At 46.4% G+C, this 24,779-nt stretch overlaps 1 non-coding gene and 1 pseudogene across 1 annotated transcript; both read right to left on the reverse strand.

The window, feature by feature from the left end:
* Positions 1-9,500: 9,500 nt before the first annotated feature.
* On the reverse strand, positions 9,501-9,713 carry LOC136574095 (U2 spliceosomal RNA; annotated as a pseudogene).
* Positions 9,714-16,891: 7,178 nt separating this feature from the next.
* Positions 16,892-17,077, reverse strand: LOC136574068 (U2 spliceosomal RNA). Its single transcript, XR_010786216.1, has one exon. It is a non-coding gene; the product is annotated as a U2 spliceosomal RNA (small nuclear RNA).
* Between the last annotated feature and the right edge of the window lie 7,702 nt (positions 17,078-24,779).

Consider the following 24,779-nt stretch of genomic DNA (forward strand, 5'->3'; position numbering starts at 1 on the left):
TGGGCAAGTGCTGTTGACTGTTTGCCATACGCCGTCCCATTTCTGCTGCTCCCATATTTAGTCCATTCATTCTTTCCTTCCTTGCTGGCTTGTAACTGTAAAGTCCAAAGTTTGTATCCAAGTCCAAAGTTTGTATCCAAGTCCAAAGTTTGTATCCAAGTCCAAAGTTTGTATCCAAGTCCAAAGTTTGTATCAAATTCTTCTTTTCTTCCACGGCTTGAGGGCCGCTGCCTTTGCTGTGTGGTCTGTGATGGCGTTGCCTCTTGTTTCTCTGTTGTAGGAATTGGTGTGAGCTTTCCACTTTGTCAGGTAGAAGTAAGTAGGGCCTCTGTGAGACTCTGCACCACTGCATCATTCTTAATTGGCTGTCCTGCTGAGGTAACAAGCTGTCTGGCCTTCCATGTTGGGCCGTAATCATGAGCTATGCCAAATGCATACCAGGAGTCAGTGTAAATGTTTGCCGTCTTGCCTTTTGCGACTCTACACGCCTCAGTGAGGGCCTGTAATCCCGCTTTTTGTCCTGAGACATGCGGAGGCATTCTGCTTTTAGGACATCTTGTTGCGTGACCACTGTAAAACCTGTTACAAACCTTCCCTCGTCATTTAGGTATCTAGATCCATCCACAAACAGCTCAAACTGGGGGTTCTGCAGGGGCTTGTCTGTGACATGCGCAAACCCAGCCGTTTCCTGGGCCATGGAGGCCACACAGTCATGCTGGTTTCCGATGTCAAATGCTTCCTGTTCGTCAGTCAGGGGGTTGTAAAACAACTGATTCCCTGTACTTACTCCCCCATTTTGAATCTACAACACCTAATGGAAGTAAGGTGGCTAGATTCAAGGTGGTGCACCTTTGGCTTGAGATGTTCGAGGAGGAATGCACTGCGAGTTCTATTGTATCTGTCTGGCAAGAGACAGATGTCTGCGGCTTACCTGAGTCAGGATACCATGTATGTCCTGTGGGGTGTAGATCACCATGGTGTGATCTAGGACAACGTCAGAATTTTTGTCCAGTAGTGCCTGGACTGCTAGAACCGCTCGGACGCATGATAGAGACCCTCTAGCCACCGCGTCAAAATGGGCACTGTAGTATGCTACAGGTCGCTTTTTGTCACCATGCATTTGTGTCAGTACAGCGGTGGCGTGTCCCTCCATCTCAGTGACGTACATCTGGAAAGGTTTGTCATAGTCTGGCAGCTCCAGTGCGGGTGCACTAGTTATCTGTACTTTCCCCGCGGGGTCAGGGCAAATGGCCGTAAACCCAAACAGTCGTACAGAGGCTGCATGGTCATGGAGGCAGAGCGTGTCCACGGCCGCCAGTATGAGCCCAGTCCCAAAAAGGTACGCAACTGAGCATGGGAGGTGGGAAGTTGCATGTCACTTACCACCTTCGTGCGTTCCGGCGTCAGGTGTCTAGTACCTGGACCTAGGCAGTGGCCCAGGAACACTACGTGAGATTTGCAGAACTGAAATTTGTCTTGCTGGCTTTGCAGCCATTCTACTCTGATGGAGGAAACACAAAAGGCTTAGTGATGCATTGAGGCAACCATTTGGGTCAGAAACACACAAAAAGTAAGTCATCAACATATTACAAGAGGGCGGTGCCCTCGGGAATTGGCCAGGCGTCTAATACCAGCTTCATGCATCTGGTGAACTGGTTTTGGGCTATTCTGTGCCCCTTATGGCAGCACTGTCCAGCAGTACTGCTTTCCTCTGAAAATGAATGCAAACAATTACTGACAGTCTGGCTGGCCCTTTAAACTCTTTCTGTTAATGGGGAACAAAAGGGGTATTGGCTGGGAAGACACATTCCTTTAAGGGCTTTAAGTTAACATAAAGAAGAGACAGTGTCTGCAATTGCATCTTCCTGGACATGTGCCAGGGGGTACTGACGGACCAAGGGGCTAAGAGCTTGTTCCTCTGCGTGCGTAAGAGTGAGGACAGGGAGAGGTGTCGCTTGGTCTGCTGCCATCTGACAGAAGGTCGGGTGACTTTCAGACCCGGGGTGTATACGAGCCTCACCGGATGGGTGAAGTTTGATACAACATCCCAAGGGTCCCATCACATCAATTCCCAATATGTTTTCAGGACCTTCCAACACAAGGAAGCACGTGAGGCATCGTGACCCTTTAAACATTACCTCAAGTGGTTCAGTTTCTGCCAGCTGAATTGGCACTCCTGAAACCCCTTGCACTGATTACTGCTAGACAATCAGGCTGGTATTCTATTTCAAATAGATCATAACCTTGTTGCAAGAAGGAAAAGGAGAAATTTTTTTTTTTTAATTTAAAGATAGCTGACCTGCAATACCTAGATCACCTATGTCTTCTTCCCCCCCCCCCCCTTTAAACTAGGGTACTTAATTAAAAAAAAAGGTAGCCAGGTTAAAAGGAGTAGCAACATTGGAAAGAATGAAAAGAGCACATTGTAGCTGGATCTGACAGGCCAGAGATAAGTGCTTGGGTTGCACTTGCGTGTATATGCTCTGGATGTCATGGAGGGGAGGGGGGGTGAGGACCACTAGGGGGTAGTTCAATATCAACTCCGAAGATTTGTCAACCATTGCCTGTACTGCTGCCACCGCACAAACACAGCGCCTACATCACACATTTTACATTCATTACAGTCTGAACATGGGTCATTAATTCTCATCCGTTCGTGCGGTCAAGTCTCATTCAAATATTAGTAAGAGTTCACACAGGACGTAACGCGTATGATGCAACTGTCCTCATCTTGCAAACAAATGCATTCAATTCTGTTCAAGCAAGCAGGGCTATTGTCCAGTGTTCTCCGCTCTAATCTTTGTCCTTGAGAAGCACACATTCCTTCTCTGCAAATCTCACTAAACTCTGTTCCTTCTCACTGTACCCCCCCCCCCCTTTCTGAGACAAGGGGGGGCGACTTGCAGCTGCGGCTTTTCACAAATCAACATACAGGACAAACAGTACGGTGGTTAATTGTCACATAATTGTCTGCAGACTGTATGAACTTGCTTCATGTCATAGGGGGGCACAGACTAGAGGATTCCCTTTCTCCTCCATTTTTTTCCCCTTGCAAAGTGGAAAAGATTTTTCCAGCAACAACTACATTTATGGGAAATTTTAAGCACAAACCTACTTGGGATGGGGGTGCTAAACACAGACTGCAGAACAGATAATCGGGAGAAGGCTATTTGCAGGCGCGATGCAGGGGATTTGAATATCCCTATGCAAAATTCAGGAAAGGCACTCATCATTGCAGTGCAATGAATTGGTATGCCGGGTAAAAACATACATAGATGGGAGATGAGAAGCCAGCTCATTTCTGCTGCGGAGCTAAGATGACGTCTGAGCGGTAACTGAAGGTATTATTGCAACAGATGCTAAAATGGCCGCTGGGCCATGGCTGGCACTGAAATGGCCACCGAAGGTGTGGCCTGACTGGGCGATGGTGATGGGAGGGTCCAGGAATACTACATACTAGACACGTATCAAGATATATCGACTGGTATTGGCCCCAATAACAACACGGCCATCTAGGGGCAGGGCAAAGGGGAGAAAAACATCATCCATGACACGGCCGGGGCGGTGCCCTCAGATGGTGAAGAAGGGCTGCCTTCCTTTGTCTTCAACTCAAAGCATATGAATAATTGCCATCTTTAAACTGCAATTATCTTACTTCAACTTTACATTACTTATTGACTCTACATACTACCAACTGGGTATGCCTAGCCCTATGCTCAATGACTATACCAATAGTTTCACATAACTTCTTGACTTTCTTCACATACTTTTAACCTTTACTGTCTCTAAATCTTTCCCAAACTTGCTAGTTGAAGACTCCCAGAATTCTAAAACACCTGCTTTTCTCAACAATTCGCTACATTCTTTCTCCACGGCTAACTTGCTTTGTCTGACCTTTGCTATTTCTCTAGCTGTTGCCATATAGGCATACTCTTTGCCTTGGACGTTTCTCATAACTGGCGTCTCTGATATCGTATAGGCGTACCTACCGATATCCTCCCCTTCCCTCACTTTTATTATCTCAATAGGGGTAAAATCTTCCAGCAATCCCACAGATTACTTCGGAGGGTAAGAGGAGATCACATTTACTGATATCTTCCCCTTCCCTCTCCCTTATTCTTGCCCCCATCTCAATGTGCTCACTATTCTTCACTAAGTAAACAGGACACTATTTTCACACAGTACGTTATAGGAGGACACAGTCATTCCTTGTCCCGGAATAGTTTTACAGCGACTTCCAGTAATCACAGAGATTACTTCGGAGGGTAAGGGGAGCCCCCACTTGCCTCTCAGGGAACCTTTGGTGATATTATAACAAAGCCAACAAAAGCAGATAATTGCCAACGTGATACAAACAATCAGTACAGAAACTTCAAGAATTTCCTCAGGCAACATGGCATAAACCAGGGTATGAGTTCTTCCGTCTATTACAGTTTTATGAACACATACGTTAAAATATGGCGGAGTATTCTTATAAATACATGCAGCGACTAACCTTCTGTCAACGATGAGCCCAAAAATCACAGGAAGCCCAGAATCGAAGTGGCAGGACAAGGGCCTACCTTTCACCGGTGATTTTTGGATTCTGGGGTCCCGTGATCCTGGCCCCGTAGTGTTGGCAGTTTGCATCGTCAGATATCGGCTGCAGGTAAAGAATAAACTCCGCCCCACGTTCTGGCGCCAAGTAACTGTCGGGGGTCCTTCAAGGGGGACCAAATGCTGATGTCGCCTGTGTCCAAATTGGTATAAGCAATTAACGAGCGCTCAGAGAAGTCACGCTGACTACACAGAATGTCATCAAAATGGCTTCTGGTTTATTGAAGCAAAAACATCAAATTGAATAGACCATAGACCACTGCCCAGACAGGAGGGGCTTGTGGTCAGCAAATAACTGCAAGGATACATTTCTTTTTAATGAGAAAGCAAAAGGACAGTATAGCTTGTTAGAGACAGGATGTTCTTGTTCATTAGATAAGACAGAGTGAAAGACCATGAAGACTTCTGAGAAGTCTTCTCAGGCACCTGTTTCCCTAACCCAAAACACATTTTGTATTTCTTACTATTTATTCATATTTTGATAGCCTAGCGACTAAATTAACCCTCTACACTTCTTACGTTAAAAGTGAGACATGAAAGATCCTCCATCATGGAATGGGTTTAAGGATGGTGACGTATCCTCCCACGGTGCTCAACTTAAAAACCACACTCTCCGGCTAAACCAGAGACCCCGCTGGAGCTCTTATACCCCCCCCCCCCCCCCGCATCCGAATCCACGATGAACAAAGAGGATGCTGGAGAGGAACTCCCGTCACTCAGCTGAGCCCCCAGGACACCCGAGGCAGGAATGTTTGACAAATCCCAGATGGATGCCATAGGTAGCGTGTCCACCCCAGGGGTCGGCAAGTCGGCTTCTTGTTGCTCATGTTTCCCCTCTGCAGGGGTGGGTACTCGGCTCGTGTCCACTTCCTCGGAGGTTGCCCTTGGGTCCCCCACCTGGCAGGGAGGGGGAGGGGCACTGGTGGATGGCACCTTAGGGGGACCGTCCGGTTTCACTGCATCAGCAGGTACTTCCTTTGGTCCCCCCCATACCACCTCCGAGTACAGGGGGGCCCTTGAGCCTTTCCGCCTTTTCGTTACCGCCGCGTCTCCCCCGGGGTCTTCTGCCTCAGGTACCCCTGCAGCCGGCGTGTCCTGCGGGCTGGGACCGGCTTCATTTGGACTCCCCTCTGGCCCCAGATTCTGGGGATGGGAGTCCATCGGCCTATCTGCAGCCCTCCTCTTACTACGCCGCTGCTCTCTGGATGTACCTTCCTCGCTTTGGGGAGGTCTGCTGGTGGTATCCATATCCTCCGGTTCCTCTCCTTGGGGGGAGGGGGGCGGTTTGGTCTGCTGGTTTCCTTTCCTGCCCTTGCTGCTCCGCATTTAGTGCCCTATGGCGACACTCAAAAAAGGTGACCAACTCTGCCGCATATATCGCATTTTTTTGCCATAGGGCAATGGTTGGTCTCATGCTCTGAGCCACCACAATTCCTGCAGGTGACGCCGCAACTGTCCTTCTCATGGCCGTATTTCTTACAGTTGCGGCAAAAGGCTGGCATTCCCGCAAAATAGAGGTCGCCACTCACGTTACCCAGTTTAAAACAAGCAGGCAGTAGTTTCAGACTCCGTGGGCAACCAGGGTCGTTTATACACGTGACCTGGAACCTCCACTTGGATGTCCAAATGCCAAACTCGTTCATAATTTTTCCCATACACTTCACTGATTTAAAGTAGCATGCCAGGAAAGCTTCAACCTCTTTCAGATCAGTGTAGGGAGAGTACATTTTAATCACTACGAGTTTGGTCACATCCAGGACGTGCTCGATCAATTGGACCCTCTCAAGCCGTGGATCTTTTTTGGAAGGAATTGCTGCGATCAAATCATGGAAAATACCTTTCTCCATAAAGGTAATGTCATATGTCCTTCGCTTGGGGTAATCCTGTATAGCTAGTATCTCTCGTTTTTGTATGTTAAAAACGCCCATGAGCATGTCCTCAACCACATACTTCAGGCCACGTGTATCCGCCGCTTCATTGTTAAAAACCACTCGTAGGGTGTTTTTTATCCGAGCATACGCCGGTATGGAACCAAGGTCCGCACCCATGGTTCCCAATACGCTTTTACAACCGCTGTTGTAAATTTTTCCACAACTTGGCGCAAGGCCAAGCGGGCAAGGGGGATCGCAACTCGTTTACTCGAGGACTAGTCCCTCTCCCCAATAGCAGCAGGCGGGTTTAGCCTACCGAAGTGGGCGATCCCACCAGGCCGAGGAGAGGGGTGCCCGAGATACCTTCCGGTCAAGACCTCCTGTACAAGTACAATTGGTCTTAGCCAAAAGGCCGAGAAGCGATAACCCGAAACAGGATTTGCCTGCAGCCCGGCCCGCCCAACTCCACTTCAAGGCTTGAGGCAACACGCTCAGCCAGCACTCTGGGCGCACCCACAATGCACCCAGGGAGCTGGAAGAACTTTGCATAGCCCCGCCCAACACCTTCTCAACCGCGCCCTCCCCCCTCAGACCTTCCTCTTGCACCGTGCTCACGCATCCTAGGCTTGCAGAACCTGCTGCTGCAGGACTCGTCACCTCCCTACAGAGGATGGTTAAGCCGGCGATGACACTAGAAGCAAGCACTAGTTTGTCTCTGAAGGTGCGTCGGCCGGTCGGTTTGAGGGATCTCTTCGGCTGGCCGCATTTCGAGTGGGGACGGATGGAAACTTTTTACCTAAAATGAGGGAAATTGGCTTCAGCCCCATAAGGCTTTATTGCCTTCCCCTGGGCCGGCATTAGTAGACCCTAGTAAGGAGAATAATAGAGTGACATGGTTATCCGAAGAACTTAAAAACATAGAGCAGGCCTTTTTGTTCCCGCCATACATACAGAACTACAGATTTTATATTTTTTTAAACACATATCTATCTATCTATCTATCTATCTATATTACACACACACACACAATCGTAAATCTATCTTTAATCTATATCTACAAAGTCTATAATTCAGAAATAATCCATATCTATATTCTACATAATTAATATAGATAGACTCACATACATACACACTGTATGCAAATGAGCCAGGTGTTTGGCAGGCTGATGTCACTCCCTTGTGATGTCATGAGCCAGGTGTTTGGAAGACTGATGATGTCACTCCATTGTGATGTCATCAATTTAGAAGCAGAAATACCGGGCTTGGCAGCCATTTTAGTCAGTCTCTGCTGCAGCTGGGAGACGGGAGATGGTCTTTATCTTCTCCAAGAAGCTGCAGTACTAACTGGATCATTTGTATTTTATTCAATATAGGTTTTATTGGTTTCATGGAGGGGGGAGGGGGAAACTTTTGCCTTATCTCAAAGCAATGTAAAAAAAACTTTGACAATGAAACTTAATAACTTTGAGTTGAACTTATATAATGTTTGTCTGTGATATTTTATAAGGTCTACAATCAGGGGAATGAGGGGAGGGTAAGAGGGGGAGCGGTAAGGGAGGGTAGGTATCTATGACACGGGAGAAAGAGAAAATAAAACAAAAGGGGGGAGGGCCCGGGGGGGGGGGGGCGGGATTGTTGTTTCTCTTTACGATTGTGGTTTAAACGTGTTACTCACATGCCCCTGTCTGTAACCACCTAGTAAATAGGGGTGAGCTCCGGGCATCTATCCATATCGCCCAGGTGTGATACAATTTATCATAGCCTGACGGCCCATCTCAAAGCCTCATTCTCTCCATACGCTCTATTTCGTGGATCATTGTTATTTTTAGCGGAGTGCATTTTTAATGCAGCACACAAGGGGGAGACAGCGGCCTACCAAAATCTAGTTGGCTGCTGCTGTGGCTTTTTTTTTTTTTTTTTTTTTTTTTTTAAAAAGGTAGCTTCCGTTCTTCCATGGTGAGGAATAGGCAGGGAGGTTCCGTTTTTGTCAGCTGGAGAATGCTTATAGGCAAGGCCTTATCCCTGGTGGTGCATGTAACGTCAGACCACGTTTCAGACATGCAGCAGCGGCGGCGGCGGCAGCAGCAGCATTCAGTCAGTCAGTGGCTCACAAATGAGCTCCATGCAAGTTTACATTAAACAGACACCATTTCTTTCTTTACTGTATTGACTGCAGTCTTTATCGAGCGGTTGAACTGTTTCTGTGTCCATGCATTGAATAAAGCAATACATACTTTTAAAGTAGACTTCCGTTCGTTGGAGTTCTTTGCTCCCCGAGTGTTGCTCCATCTCTAAACGTTGGCCTGGATCTTCATGGACGAATACTGCACATCCCACATGGAGCGTGTATCTCAGCCCGCGTGGAGTGCTGCAGTCCAATGAGGTATTCCGTGCTAAATAGCAAGCCTCGGGCCTGTGTGATTGGGGGTCCGCTGCTGTCTGTCCACTCTGAAGCGTGCATCCGGGGCTGGCCGGGCAGCCGCTTTTCGACTACCAGCGACTGCAGGTCGCTCACACAGGCTGGTTGGAATGGCCTAGCATTATCCTGATCCTGAGGTGTAACTTGAAGCTGCGGGGCCCCAGTACAAAGTCTGGAACTGGGCCCCCAAACTATAAACCTTCATTGATAGCATTGGTTTACAATGTGGGGAAGAGAGACTTTATGGGCCCCCTGGGGCTCCGGGCCCCCTGCACATACACCCATGACCCGAATACGTGGAGCATACAGACGCAGGCTGCCAGGATACGCTGTGCCTGCCCGATGTTTCCAACTTGGCTATTAGCGCAGCGGTAGGTACGAACTATAGAGTGCGGCTGCCATATGAACTGGTGTGTGTGTGTTGTTTTGCTTCCAGTTGTACCTGTGCGGTGCACACTCTGGTAGACGCAGCTGCTCAGTGGATAAAATGTTGCGAGCTCCACGGCACAGCAGACGGGCTGAGTGTCAAAGTGCTTGGTTGTTAGCAGCCACAGCTGCGCTGCACCTCTTGCACGTCAGTTTTGTTTTTCTGCTTTTGGAAACTGTTGTAGGAAAGGGGGTGCACCGGTCCTGGAGGAACTGCAATACCAGGTCAATGCGTGGAGTGGACAGAGCAAGCTCTTTTTCCAGCTCCCTGTTCTATAAATCCATTTAATATATGGTCCCCAGATAGGGGACGTATCAGATATTAAACTGATAAGAACAGATTTTTTTTTTAAGTTAACATCCCCAACTAGTGGGGTGACTTTATTTGATCAAAAAGAGTTTTACAATCATCATCATCAGACAAAGCATTAAGAACATTTTTAAATATAAAACGTTCTAAAACAAAAACTCTTTAAAAATACAAATATATACACATAAAATGGGCACCTGGTGGCAACACATTATGGAACTCCACTCACTTAAAAGCCATTTTCTAGATAAAATAGGAAAGTTTTTCTTATCGATTTTTATAAAATAATCATACATTTCACTAAAACAAATAGATAAAACGTCCTGCACTGATAAAATCTCATGTTTAAATAAAATATTTCGGGCCTTCCACAGAGCTGTCTTCACGCAGTTGATGGTCTTCCATGCCATTTATCTTCTTGGTCCGTGTGGGGCACTCCAGGCATCCGTACAGCACGGTCTCCATCTTTAGCTCTTTAACGGGTGATTTTATGTAGAAGAGGGCTTATTTTAGTCCATATAAGTTGGGCGAAGTAGCAGGTCCACATCAGGTGTTGTGTAGTCTCCTCATCTCGGCATCCTGGTCTTGGGCAAGCGGCAGAGGTGGTCAGCCCTCTTCGATGCTGGAATGCCCGGCATGGAAGACACTCGTGAACGCAGCTCCAGGCAAGGTTCTTCTCGGAATTTAAAAGAGAATTATCATTCACCATGCTCCAAATTTGTTTAGTTTTTTCTTCATTAAAATTCCCTGCAGGCGCCATAAAACCACTTTCCTTTGTCCTTATATGCTTTTTTACTATTTAAAAGATATTGTACGGTCTTACCACTAAAATTATATAAAATCACCGTTTTTGCTAAAATCTTGTACTCGTCTGTCAGGTTAAAAGAGTAGGGGGAACTTAAAACTGTGGAAAACCACCTATTTCTGCGCATAAAATAACCTGTGTTGTAGCGGATAAAATATGACCAATAGTGATTTTTAAAAACAGCATTCAAACACATACTAAAAAACTTAGTTAAAAGAAAAGCCTTAAAATCAGGGAAATCCTTTCCCCCCATGGGTTTGGGTTTTAAAACTATCTCTCGTCTAAGTTTTTCCATTTTGGAGTTCCATAGGAAGGTGAAGCATGCCTTTGTGATCTTCTTTAGCAGCCGGTCTGGAGGGGTAAACACCAAACTGAGGTATAGTAAAATCGGTAAAATAATAATCTTTGTAATTAAAATCTTCCCCTCCAGCGTCAGCTGACGCATGCTCCACATACAGTTTTTTGTTTATTTTTTGTGCCACCAAGTCCCAAATGGTAAAACCATTGTTTCTCATTAAAGGAGACACCTAAAATCTGCACTGATTCAGAAACAGCAACAGGAATGTCCGTTAAAAGCATATCTGCTATATGTAAAATGTTGCTTTTATTAAAATTCACTTTAAAACCGGAGTAGCAGCAAAAATACTGAGTTTGCCTCAAGGTTTTCTGAATTGAGAGGGTGTCCCTGCAAAGCACAGCGACATCATCCATGTACCCCACTACTTAAGCCTTGATACCCCCCCCCCCCCCACCCGGTAGGGGGATTCCTCGAACTTGCTTGTCTTTTCTTAAGGCGCATAAAAGAGGCTCCAGTGCACAGATAAAAAGTAGTGGGGACAAGGGACACCCCTGCTTGACCCCGGATTTTAAAAGGACATCCTGCGTCTTAAAACCGTTTACTAAAATCTTACTTGTGCAGTTTTTGTAAAAAGCTTTTAGAGAGTAAAAAACCTTCTGATATACCCATCTTCTCTAAAACCTTAAAAAGATAAAAATGCGACACTGTCGAAGGCCTTTTCGAAATCTATGGATAAAATGGCCATTTTTCTATGCCTTGACTTCGTGTCGCTGATGCAGTCTTTTAAAAGGTTAAGATTTTCATTTATCGCCCTCCCAGGGACGCCACAGACTTGATTGGTATGTATAATTTTATGTATGATTTCTTTTAGTTGGCGCAGATTTTAGCCATGATCTTATAATCAGCGTTAAGAAGGGTGATGGGTCTCCAGTTTTTTATATCGGTCTTATCCCCTTTTTTGTATAGCAGACACCTCACCCTTCCGCCATGACCCTGGGAGGCTCTTAAAATTAAAAATTTCGCTAAAAAGAGAATAAAAATCCTCTTAAAATTCCATAAAACGTGACATAAAACTCGATGGGTATACCGCCCGGACCAGGCACCTTGTCTGGTTTAAAACTATGGATGGTGTCTAAAATCTCCTGCTCCGAAATATCACGTAATAAAAGGCTCTGGGAGGCAGGATCTAAAACATCCGTGATCTCCTTTAATGAGTCTTCCATAAAATTTACATCCACACTCTTAGTGTTAAAAAGATCCGCATAAAAACCATGTATTTTTCCTAAAAGACCCTGTACATCTGTAACTCCATCGAGTTCATTAAAAACACATTTTCTATTGGTAACTTTCTTAAAAAAATACCTGGAGCAGGTCTCATTCTCTTCGAGGTGCTTGACTCGGGAACGGAATATTTATTTACCTCTCTGCTCCAGGCATTTGGCGATATCTTTTTTTACATCCATTACATCTTTCGTTACCTCCTATGCCGTGCTCTCTCATCTTGTACAGGGTCTGCAGACGGGTATTTAAATTGGAATAAAAGGCCCGTTTCTCTTTGGCTTTAGAGATCCCAACCCGTATAAAATAGTCCTTAATCTTGATTTTCATCTATTCCCACCACTGGCTGGTGGGAATGTTGGGATCTCTAACCCGTCTGCATTCTTTAAAAAAAGTAATAAAATCAGATAAAACCTGCGGTTCTTGTAGAAGGGACATGTTCATCTTCCAGGCATTCTTACTGGTTCTCCTTCTTGCGCCAAGGTTTGCTTTAAAAAATAAAACCTTGTGGTCAGAGAATGTGTTATTAAAAACGTCACATCTAAAAGGTTGTACCTGGTGAGAGCAGAAGATAAAATCGATCCTGGAGCTGCAGGTGGTGTTGCTCCAGGTCACGCCGGCCTCTTCAGGTAAAAGTGGGTTGCATGTTTTAAAAACATCCGTAAGCAGGTGATCTGTTATAATATTTTTTAACATGTTAGCAGTTTTATCGTAATTCCTGCTTACGGAGTTAGAGAACCGGCGTTCCCCCCCTTAAAACACAATTAAAATCACCAGCTAAAATAAGGGGATAAGAATCATTGATAAAAAGGGGTAAAATCTCCAGCATTCTGCTCTCACCTTCTTCTCCGGAGAACCATAAAAATTTAAAAACTGACATTTCATACCGTTGATAAAAGCTCTGACCAATAAAATTCTGCCTGGTAAAATTTCATAAAAATTTTCAATAAAAACGTTCCCTTTAAAATGAATGGCGACCCCTGCTGATCTGGACTCGTTAGATCCAGACCAGACTAATGGCCCATGTACCCAATCCTTCTCGTACTTATTATATTGTGATTTGTGCGGGATGCCGCATTCCTGCAGGAAAAAAACGTAAGCAGCAAAAATGGTAAGCTAGTTAAATAGGGCAGCCCGTCTCACTTTGCTCTCGAGGCTTCTTATGTTAAAAGTGAGACATGAAAGGTCCGCCATCATTGAGTGTGTGAAAGGATGGTGTCGTACACACCCGCGGTGTTCAACTTAAAATCCACACTCTCCGGCTAAACCAGAGACCCCGCTGGAGCTCTCATACCCCCCCCCCCCTGCATCCGAATCCACGGTGAACAACGATGATGCTGGAGAGGAACTCCCATCATTCAGCTGACCCCCCCAGGGCACCCGAGGCAGGAATGTCCGATAAGTCCCAGATGGACGACATGGGTAGCGTTTCTACCCCAGGGGTCGGCAAGTCGGCCTCCTGCTGCTCTCGTTTCCCCTCTGCAGGGGTGGGTACTTGGCTCTTGGCCACCACCTCGGAGGTTGCCCTTGGGTCCCCCACCTGGCAGGGAGGGGGAGGGGCACTGGTGGATGGCACCTTAGGGGGACCGTCCGGTTTCGCTGCGTCAGCAGGTACTCCCTTAGGTCCCCCCCGTAACCACCTCCGAGTACAGGGTGGCCTTTGAGCATTTTTTGCCTTTTTGTTGCCGCCGCATCCTCCCCGGGGTCTTCTGCCTCGGGTACCCCCGCAGCCGGTGTCTCCTGCGGGCCAGGACCGGCTTCATTTGGCCTCCCCTCTGACCCAGGATCCTGGGGGTGGGAGTCCATCGGCCGCTCTGTAGCCCTTCTCTTGCTACGCCGCTGCTCTTTAGATGTACCTTCTTCACTTTGGGGGGGTCTGCTGGAAGTGTCCATTTCCTCTGGTTCCTCTCCTTGGGGGGGGGTGCGGTTTGGTCTTCTGGTTTCCTTGGCTGCCCTCGCTGCTCCGTCTTTCGTGCCCTATGGCGACACTCAAAAGAAAGGTGACCAACTCTGCCGCATAGATCGCATTTTTTTGCCATAGGACACTGGTTGGTCTCATGCTCTGAGCCACCACAATTCCTGCAGGTGATGCCGCAACTGTCTTTCTCATGGCCATATTTTCTACAGTTGCGGCAGTAGGCTGGCATTTTTGCAAAATAGAGGTCGCCACTCACGTTACCCAGTTTAAAACGAGCAAGCGGTAGTTTCAGACCCCCTGGGCACCCAGGGTCCTTAATACACGTGACCTGGAACCTCCATTTCGATGTACAAATACCATCATAATCTTTCCCAAGCCGAAGTGGGCGATACCGCCAGGCCGAGGAGAGGGGAACCTGAGATACCTTCCGGCTAAGATCTCCTGCACAAGTGCACTTGACCTTAGCCAAAAGGCCGAGAAGCGATAACCCGAAAAAGGTTTCGCCTGCAGCCCGCCGAACTCCACTTCCAAGGCTTGAGGCAACACGCTCAGCCAGCACTCTGGGCGCACCCACAATGCCTTCTCAACCGCGCCCTCCCCCCCACAGTCCTTCCTCTTGCACCGTGCTCACGCATTTTAGACTTGCAGAGCCTGCTGCAGGACGCGTCACCTCCCTACACAGGATGGTTAAGCCGGCGATGACACTAGAAGCAAGCACTAGTTTGTCTCTGAAGGTGCGTCGGCCGGTCGGTTGGAGAGATCTCTTCGGCTGGCCGCATTTCGAGTGGGGACGGATGGAAACTTTTTACCTAAAATGAGGGAAATTGGCTTCGGCCCCATGGGGCTTTATTGCCTTCCCCGGGGTCCGCATTAGTAGACCCTAGTAAGGAGAATAATAGAGCGGCATGGTCATCCGAAGAACTTAAAAACATACAGCAGGCCTTTTTTTCCCGCCGTACATAACTACAGATTTTTTTATTTTTTTTTTTTACACACACTTTGTTTATATATATATATATATATATATATATATATATATATATATATATATATATATATATATTTCGTAAATCTGTCTATAATTAATATAGATAGACTCACATACATATACACTGTATGCAAATGAGCCAGTTATTTGGCAGGCTGATGTCACTCCCTTGTGATGTCATGAGCCAGGTGTTTGGAAGGCTGATGATGTAACTCCATTGTGATGTCATCAATTCAGAAGCAGAAATACCGGGCTTGGCAGCCATTTTAGTCAGTCTCTGCTGCAGCTGGGAGACGGGAGATTGTCTTTATCTCCTCCAAGAAGCTGCAGAACTAACTGCATCATTTTTATTTTATTCAATATAGGTTTTATTGGTTTCATGGAGGGGAGGGGGGACTTTTGCCTTATCTCAAAGCAATGTAAAATACACTTTGACAATGAAACTTAATAAATAAATTTCGAGTGAGTTGAACTATATAATGTTTGTCTGTGATATTTTATAAGGTCTACAAACAGGGGAATGAGGGGAGGGTAAGAGGGGGAGCGGTAAGGGTGGGTAGGTATCTATGACACAAGAGAGAGAGAGAAAATAAAACAAAAGGGGGGGGGGCGGGATTGTTGTTTCTCTTTACGATTGTGGTTTAAACATGTTACTCACATGCCCCTGTCTGTAACCACCTAGTAAATAGGGGTGAGCTCCGGGCATCTATCCATATCGCCCAGGTGTGATACAATTTATCATAGCCTGATGGCTCATCTAGAAGCCTCATTCTCTCCATACGCTCTATTTCGTGGATCATTGTTATTTTTAGCGGAGTGCACTTTTTATGCAGCACACAAGGGGGAGACAGCGGCCTACCAAAATCTAGTTGGCTGCTGCTGTGGCTTTCTTTTTTTTAAAAAAAGGTAGGTTCCGTTCTTCCATGGTGAGGAATAGGCAGGGAGGTTCCGTTTTTGCCAGCTGGGGAATGCTTATAGGCAAGGCCTTATCCCTGGTGGTGCATGTAACGTCAGACCACGTTTTAGACATGCAGCAGCAGCATTCAGTCAGTGGCTGACAAACGAGCTCCATGCAAGTTTACATTAAACAGACACATTTCTTTCTTTACTGTATTGACTGCGGTCTTTATCGAGCGGTTGAACTGTTTCTGTGTCCATGCATTGAATAAAGCAATACATCCTTGTAAAGTAGACGTCCGTTCGTTGGAGTTCTTTGCTCCCCGAGTGTTGCTCCATCTCTAAACGTTGGCCTGGATCTTCATGGACGAATACTGCCCATCCCACGTGGAGCGTGTATCTCAGCCCGCGTGGAGTGCTGCAGTCCAATGAGGTATTCCGTGCTACATAGCAAGCCTTGGGCCTGTGTGATTGGGGGTCCGCTGCTGTCTGTCCACTCTGAAGCGCGCATCCAGGGCCGGACGCTTTTCGACTACCAGCGACTGCAGGTCACACACACAGGCTGGTTGGAATGGCCTAGCATTATCCTGATCCGGAGGTGTAACTTGAAGCTGCGGGGCCCCAGTACAAAGTCTGGAACTGGGCCCCCAAACTATAAAGCTTCATTGATAGCATTGGTTTACAATGTGGGGAAGAGAGACTTTATGGGCCCCCTCGGGCTCCGGGCCCCAGGTGCGACCGCACCCCCTGCACATACACTCAAAACCCGAATACGTGGAGCATACAGACGCAGGCTGCCAGGATACGCAGTGCCTGCCCGATGTTTCCAACTTGGCTATTAGCGTAGCGGTAGGTACGAACTTTAGAGTGCGGCTTGCATATTAACTGGTTGTGTGTGTTGTTTTGCTTCCAGTTGTACCTGTGCTGTGCACACTCTGGCAGACACAGCTGCTCAGTGGATACAATGTTGCGAGCTCCACGGCAGCAGAGGGGCTGAGTGTCAATCAAAGTGCTTGGTTGTTAGCAGCCACAGCTGCGCTGCACCTCTTGCTCGTCGTTTCTGTTTTTGAATACTGAAATAAGAAAGGGGGTGCACCGGTCCTGGAGGTACTGCAATACCAGGTCAATGCGCGGAGTGGACAGAGCAAGCTCTTTTTCCAGCTCCCTGTTCTTAAAATCCATTTAATATATGGTCCCCAGATAGGGGACGTATCAGATATTAAACTGATAAGAACAGATTTTTTTTTTTTCTTATATAAACCAAAGGTTTTTATTTATTCACAACATAATAAATTCATCACATTTATACAACAGAAATACATTACAAATCATGACAAATCAACTAATTGTATCCATTTTTTCACCTTCCATATACCTTCCACATCGACTCCATCCTTTCTTTTGTCCCATGAATAAATGAAGTATAATTTCCCCAACACCATTCGCACGCTGTCCCTCTCACTTACATCCTTCCTCTTGAACACATACACATTCCTTACATCCCACAACACTTCCTTCACACACGCCATAAACAGCCACAACAGTCTCTCTCTCACACTGCCTCTCGCACCTAAACCAAACATAAGTAACTCAAAGGACATGATGTTAACTCCTGTTATTTCCTTACATAAAGGACCAAGTCTCCGCAGCACATTTTGTGCATGGCTGCAGTTCCAAAATAAATGAACCACATTCTCACATCCACCGCACTCCTCTCTCGGACATCTCTCACTCCTCACCAAACCTCTCACATGCTAAAACTCTCGCACCAGTAACACACCATGCAGACTCTGCCATACAATCTCACTCTGCCTATTACTCATCCCATCCATCCGCACTTTCTTCCACACTCTCTCCACATTCACTCTGCTAACAGAATTAATATCAGACACCTCATCCTTACTCTCAATCATTCGTTTAACCATTCGCTTATTCTTAAAGGAGATGTCCCGAGGCAGCAAGTGGGTCTATACACTTCTGTATGGCCATAATAATGCACTTTGTAATGTACATTGTGCATTAATTATGAGCCATACAGAAGTTATAAAAAGTTTTATACTTACCTGCTCCGTTGCTGGCGTCCTCGTCTCCATGGTGCCGACTAATTTTCGCCCTCCGATGGCCAAATTAGCCGCGCTTGCGCAGTCCGGGTCTTCTCCTCTTCTCTATGGGGCTCCGTGTAGCTCCGCCCCGTCACGTGCCGATTCCAGCCAATCAGGAGGCTGGAATCGGCAATGGACCGCACAGAAGCCCTGCGGTCCATGAAGACAGAGGATCCCGGCGGCCATCTTCAGCAGGTGAGTATGAAGACGCCGGACCGCCGGGATTCAGGTAAGCGCTGTGCTGTTTGTTTTTTTAACCCCTGCATCGGGGTTGTCTCGCGCCGAACGGGGGGGGGGGTTTAAAAAAAAAAAAACCCGTTTCGGCGCGGGACATCTCCTTTAAGTATCTTCACTTCACAATCATCCAACTCAAACTTTGCCACAAAACATACCGTCCATTCATACCACTTGGGGAACTGGAAAGCAGCTGGTTTTCTTAAATCATATTCACACCATTTCATGCGCACAAACCATCTCCCCGCTAGATACCTCATCATGCATGCCCCTTTTGTGGTCTTTTGCAACATGCTCAATAGGAAGACTATACTGTTACATCCAAAGTAGATCTCCAAGTTTGGAAAGTCCATTCCTCCTCCTTTCCCAACTCTTGAACACTACCTCCCTCCTCAGACGTTCCATTTTGGACCCCCAGAAAAAAAGAAACACGATTCTATTTAGCCTCCTCTGACCCATGTATCCAGGAGGGAAAACTAATGCCACATATAGAAAAATAACCAAAATTACGCTCTTTAGTACTACTATTTTGCCAATCAAAAGAGATTGCGTAGTTTCCAAAAATTTAGCCTATTCTCCACCTCCTGTTTTGCATCCTCCCAGCTCTCTTCTCCCTGTAGATTATTAAATTTGATACCTAGAATTTTAATTGGCCCAGACACATTATTTAGACATATATCTGCACTCAATCCAGTCTCACCAAAAACCTTGCACTGACTTTTATCCTAGTTAACGTGGAACGCAGACGCACCACAAAACACAGACACTAACAGCTTCACCCTCCTCACTGCACTCTCAGACTCACACATCACACACACATCATCCATATACACATATACCTTTACCTCTATGCCGTCACTACCTGGGATGTGTATCTCCCTCACTATCTTATCCTGTCTTATTGGGCTTAGTAACGGCTCCATGGCACAGATGAATACCAAGGCTGACAGCGGGCACCCTTGACGCACTCCAGACAACATTCACTCTCCTTCCAACCTTCCCATTCACTAACATACTACTATAAATCCTTTCATAGAGACTCCTCACTCGCTCTACAAACATACCCGGGAACCCCATGCGCACCAACACTCGGAACAAGAACCCATGCGACAACCTATCATACGCTTTTTCAAAGTCCAAGCTCACAACATACACACTCTTCTTTCGCTCCTTACAATCACCTAGACAATCCCGCACCAGACACAGACTCTCATGCAGCCTCCTACCGGGGACCGCACAGTATTGGTCCTCGCTCACCACCCTCTCCACTACCGCACGCATCCGATTTGCAATTATTTTAGCATAGATTTTATAATCAACATTTAGAAGCGTAATCAGGCGGCAATTTTTTAAATTTTTCAAATTACCCTTTTTGGGGATTAAAACAAGCACTCCACCTCACATACTTTCAGCTATATCCACATTCACCCACATGTACTGGCACACTTGACACACATCTTTCCCTATCACACTCCACAGCATACGATAATATTCAATAGGTAATCCATCTACCCCGGGGGGTTTTATTAGCGGCCATGCTCTGGACCGCCTCCCACACCTCTTTAGCGGTAATTTCTCGTGTGACGGATACTTGCTCCGCCTCTCCTAACTTATTCTCAAGTATATTTAGCACGTCACCTTCCAGGACTTCATCCCTCCATTTTTCTTTATACAAGTCCTCATAGAAGGATGCTATCTCTTCATGCACCTCCTCCCCCTCCTGTCTCCTTCTCTATTATTTCAAAAGTAGGTTTTTTGGAAAACATTTTTTTAAAGAAAAACCGCAAACATGTCTCGTCATGCAGCATTTTGTCCAACTTGGCGCGGTACATTATACCCTTCCCCTTTTCCACCAGGAAGCTATTTATTTCCCTTCTGCACTTCAGGATGTCTTCTTGCACGTCTATCCTGCTATCCCGCAACTTTATCAGGAAGCTAAGCCTATTGCTAAGCCTTACGTATTCTGCTCTCCTTTCCTTGGCTACTTTATATCCTACAGACCTGTAAAAAGCTTTAGTTTTTCCCTTTACCCAATCCCACCAGTCTAGAATATTTACAAAATCAGCCTTTCTTTCCCTCCACTTCCTATACAGACCTTCATACTGTTTTTTAATGTCTTGTCTCTCTAGAAGCTTCAGGTTCAGCTTCCAGACTCCCCTCCCCCACACAACACTGTTCCCCACCTCCACCCCACATAACAAGCACTCGTGGTCAGAAAAAAGCGCCATCTCTTGTGTATAACTTATAGCAGATATATTCTCTGATAAACAAAAATCAATTTTGGAGTGGACCCCATCCCTGTCCGTATGGTACGTGTTTAACTGAGGGCATATGCCACACGCCTGCTGGATATCACTCAAATGAAAGTCAGAACATAATTCAAATAAAAGTTTTGCAGACACATCAAATGCTATTTTAGAGAGGTCGCAATTCATGTCCCCTATGAGAACAGTAGGTGTCCTTCCCTGCATAAACAACTTTATTTTCTCAGATAAGGCGCTCCTCTCTTGCTTCTCAGCAGGTGCGTACACATTAATAATGTGAAGCTGTATGCCTCTATATAACAGCACTGCAGAGATGCATCTCCCCGCTTCAATCACCTCGCTACTCTGTAGCGCCAACTCTCTGGAGTTAATTAATATGCCGACTCCATCGTTATTATATAAGCTCCCAGACCACACTGCAGCACCATAAGGCCATTCTGAAGGGCTGATATCGGAGTTTATGCCGCACTCCTGAAGGCAAAACAAATCGGCTTTTTTCTGCCGCAAAAAACTAAAAACTGCAGCTCTTCTGGCCTTTGACTTAAAAACCCTCACATTCTAGGAGCAAATATTCAGAACCATGCTGGATATATATTTATAACAACATGACTTTACTCATGCAACGACCTTATAAAGAATGTCATGCACTGTATATCTTTACACTTGAAGTGGCTAAACCACAAGATACTGATGATATATAAACACATGGTGGCTCATTTTATACGTCCTCGCCACTCTCACCTGAGCACTCGAGGTCTTGCTCCAATGTCTCAAATGGATTACTGACCTCCATGAGTGTCTCTTTATTTTTGGTGCATTTTCTTTTTTTGGCTGGTTTTTTTCAGCCACCTCCACAAACTCCTCCTCGCTGGAGTCATTCAGTCCACCTCCCCCTCCCTCTTACACAGGACTGTCTCAGGGGAGGAAAACTCCTCAATGTTTGCTGATGGGTTAATGGGGCTGTCCACCTCCTCAATGATCTCCTCTAGCTGCCTGATTTCCCCGGCCACTTGCTCTTCCAGAGTAGCACTCCCGACATGCGGCTTCTGACTCCCAATCTTCCTTTTAATATTCTCCTCCACTTCTTTAGCTCCCACCTCTGCGGTTTTAAATGTTTTTGACCCAGCAGACTTCTTCTCAGTACTCTGAGGAGGTTTTGCAGAACTCTCCGCCGTGGTCACCACAGGCCTAGGCACAGTGGCAACTCCACTTACAACGGCAGGTGTTACACCACTAGTGGACGCCACATTGCTGGTTGGGGCCACATGACTGGTATTAGCCTCACGACTAGTAGCCGCTACGTTAGTCTTAGCCTTCCAGGCACTCCTGGACGGCATGTTCAAAGGGCAGTCTCTGCACATGTGGCCATTGTCACCAAAGAGGTCGCAACATTTGGGTCTTGGACAATTGCCGGCATGATGTCCTGTCTCCTGACAATTCCTGCAGACTAAGCTGCTGGAACAATCCTCTTTTGTGTGGCCAAATTGGTTACAGTTCCTAGAAAAGGTGGGTTGCCCCGGGTAATAGAGATCTCCCCGGTTACCTGCAATAGTAAAGTTCGCCGGTGGGTGCGTAACTCCTCCAATTTTAGTAGCGCCCATCCTTAGTCTGACCCACAATTTATACTTGGAGTTAAAAATGACAAGTAGATGTGTCATTTTTTCCCCCACCTCTGACTTGGTCACAATAGCGTTTGAGAAAGCTGACGATCATGTCCTTATCTGTGTACAGGTTGTAAACATGCAATATTAACGGTTTTTCTTGGATACCAAATAAAGGGATTACCTTTATTCCTTGCAGTAAGGGAAGGTCTTTATGGCTCCTCAACCACTCATACACATTTAGGCAAACTGCTTCTCCACAGAAGGTGACATCGTACTGTCCGAGTCTTGGGAAATCCTGGACGCAAAAAATTTCATCCTTTGGTACTCCGATTTCCTCCATGATAATGTCCCAGACAACATGCACAACGGTGTTCTTGGTCCCGTCTCTACTGTCCACTATAAAACGGATCGTGTTCTGGATACCGGACATCTTCGATATATCTGTCGATTTGCTGGAAACCACAGAAAGACTACTGCCAAGCAGTAAGGCGATCACCCAAGCCCTCCGGCTAGATCAACTGCAATTGATCTTAGCCAAAAGGCCGAGAAGCGATAACCCAAAACAGGTTTCGCCTGCAGCCCGGCCCGCCCAACTCCACTTCCAAGGCTTGAGGCAACACGCTCAGCAAGCACTCCGGGCGCGCCCACAATGCACCCAGGGAGCTGGAAGAGTTTTAAATAGCCCCGCCCCATGTCTTCTCAACTGCGCCCTCCCCCCCGCCTCAGTCCTTCCTCTTGCACCGTGCTCACGCATCCTAGGCTTGCAGAGCCTGCTGCAGGACTCGTCACCTCCCTACACAAGATGGTTAAGCCGGCGATGATACTAGAAGCAAGCACTAGTTTGTCTCTGAAGGTGCGTCGGCCGGTCGGTTTGAGAGATCTCTTCGGCTGGCCGCATTTTGAGTGGGGACGGCTAGAAACGTTTTACCTAGAATGAGGGAAATTGGCTTCGGCCCCATAGGGCTTTATTGCCTTCCTGTGGGCCGGCATTAGTAGACCCTAGTAAGGAGAATAATAGAGCGGCATGGTCATCCGAAAAACTTAAAAACATACAGCAGGCCTTTTTTTCCCGCCGTACATACATAACTACAGATTTTATATTTTTTTTACATTTATATATATATATACACACATAAACAATCTTAAATCTATCTTTAATCTATATCTACAAAATCTATAGTTCAGAAATAATTCATATCTATATTCTACTTAAAGGAGATGTCCCGCGCCGAAACGGGTTTTTTTTTTTTAAACCCCCCCCCCGTTCGGCGCGAGACAACCCCGATGCAGGGGTTAAAAAAACCACCCGCACAGCGCTTACCTGAATCCCGGCGGTCCGGTGACTTCAATACTTACCGCTGAAGATGGCCGCCGGGATCTTCTACCTTCGTGGACCGCAGCTCTTCTGTGCGGTCCACTGCCGATTCCAGCCTCCTGATTGGCTGGAATCGGCACGTGACGGGGCGGAGCTACACGGAGCCGCTCTCTGGCACGAGCGGCTCCATAGAAGAAAGCAGAAGACCCGGACTGCGCAAGCGCGGCTAATTTGGCCATCGGAGGGCGAAAATTAGTCGGCACCATGGAGACGAGGACGCTAGCAACGGAGCAGGTAAGTATAAAACTTTTTATAACTTCTGTATGGCTCATAATTAATGCACAATGTACATTACAAAGTGCATTATTATGGCCATACAGAAGTGTATAGACCCACTTGCTGCCTCGGGACATCTCCTTTAATTAATAAAGATAGATAGATAGACTCACATACATACTGTATGCAAATGAGCCAGGTGTTTGGAAGGCTGATGATGTCACTCCCTTGTGATGCCATGAGCCAGGTGTTTGGCAGGCTGATGTCACTCCATTGTGATGTCATCACAGAAGCATTAATACCAGGCTTGGCAGCCATTTTAGTCAGTCTCTGCTGCAGCTGGGAGACGGGAGATGGTCTTTATCTCCTCCAAGAAGCTGCAGAACTAACTGCATCCTTTTTATTTTATTCAATATAGGTTTTATTGGTTTCATGGGGGGGGGGGGGGGGACTTTTGCCTTATGTCAAAGCAATGGAAAAAAAACTTTGACAATGAAACTTAATAAATTTTGAGTTGAACTATATAATGTTTGTCTGTGATATTTTATAAGGTCTACCAACAAGGGAATGAGGGGAGGGTAAGAGGGGGAGTGGTAAGAGAGGGTGGGTATCTAGGACCTGGGGCTCCAGGGTTGTTGTCTCTCTTTACAATTGTGGTTTAAACGTGTTATTCACATGTCCCTGTCTTTAACCACCTAGTAAAATAGGAGTGAGCTCCGGGCATCTATCCATATCGCCCAGGTGTGATACAATTTATCATAGCCTGACGGCTCATCTCGAAGCCTCATTCTCTCCATACGCTCTTTCGTGGATCTTTGTTATTTTTAGCGGAGTGCATTTTTAATGCAGCACACAAGGGGGAGACAGCGGCCTACCAAAATCTAGTTGGCTGCTGCTGTTGCTTTCTTTTTTTTAAAAAAAAGGTAGGTTCAGTTCTTCCATGGTGAGGAATAGGCAGGGAGGTTCCGTTTTTGCCAGCTGGGGAATGCTTATAGGCAAGGCCTTATCCCTGGTGGTGCATGTAACGTCAGACCACGTTTCAGACATGCAGCAGCAGCAGCAGCATTCAGTCAGTCAGTGGCTGACAAGCGAGCTCCATGCAAGTTTACATTAAACAAACACATTTCTTTCTTTACTGTATTGACTGCGGTCTGTAATCGAGCGTTGAACTGTTTCTG

Source organism: Eleutherodactylus coqui, chromosome 7 (genome assembly GCF_035609145.1).
Source record: "Eleutherodactylus coqui strain aEleCoq1 chromosome 7, aEleCoq1.hap1, whole genome shotgun sequence".
NCBI lineage: Eukaryota > Metazoa > Chordata > Amphibia > Anura > Eleutherodactylidae > Eleutherodactylus > Eleutherodactylus coqui.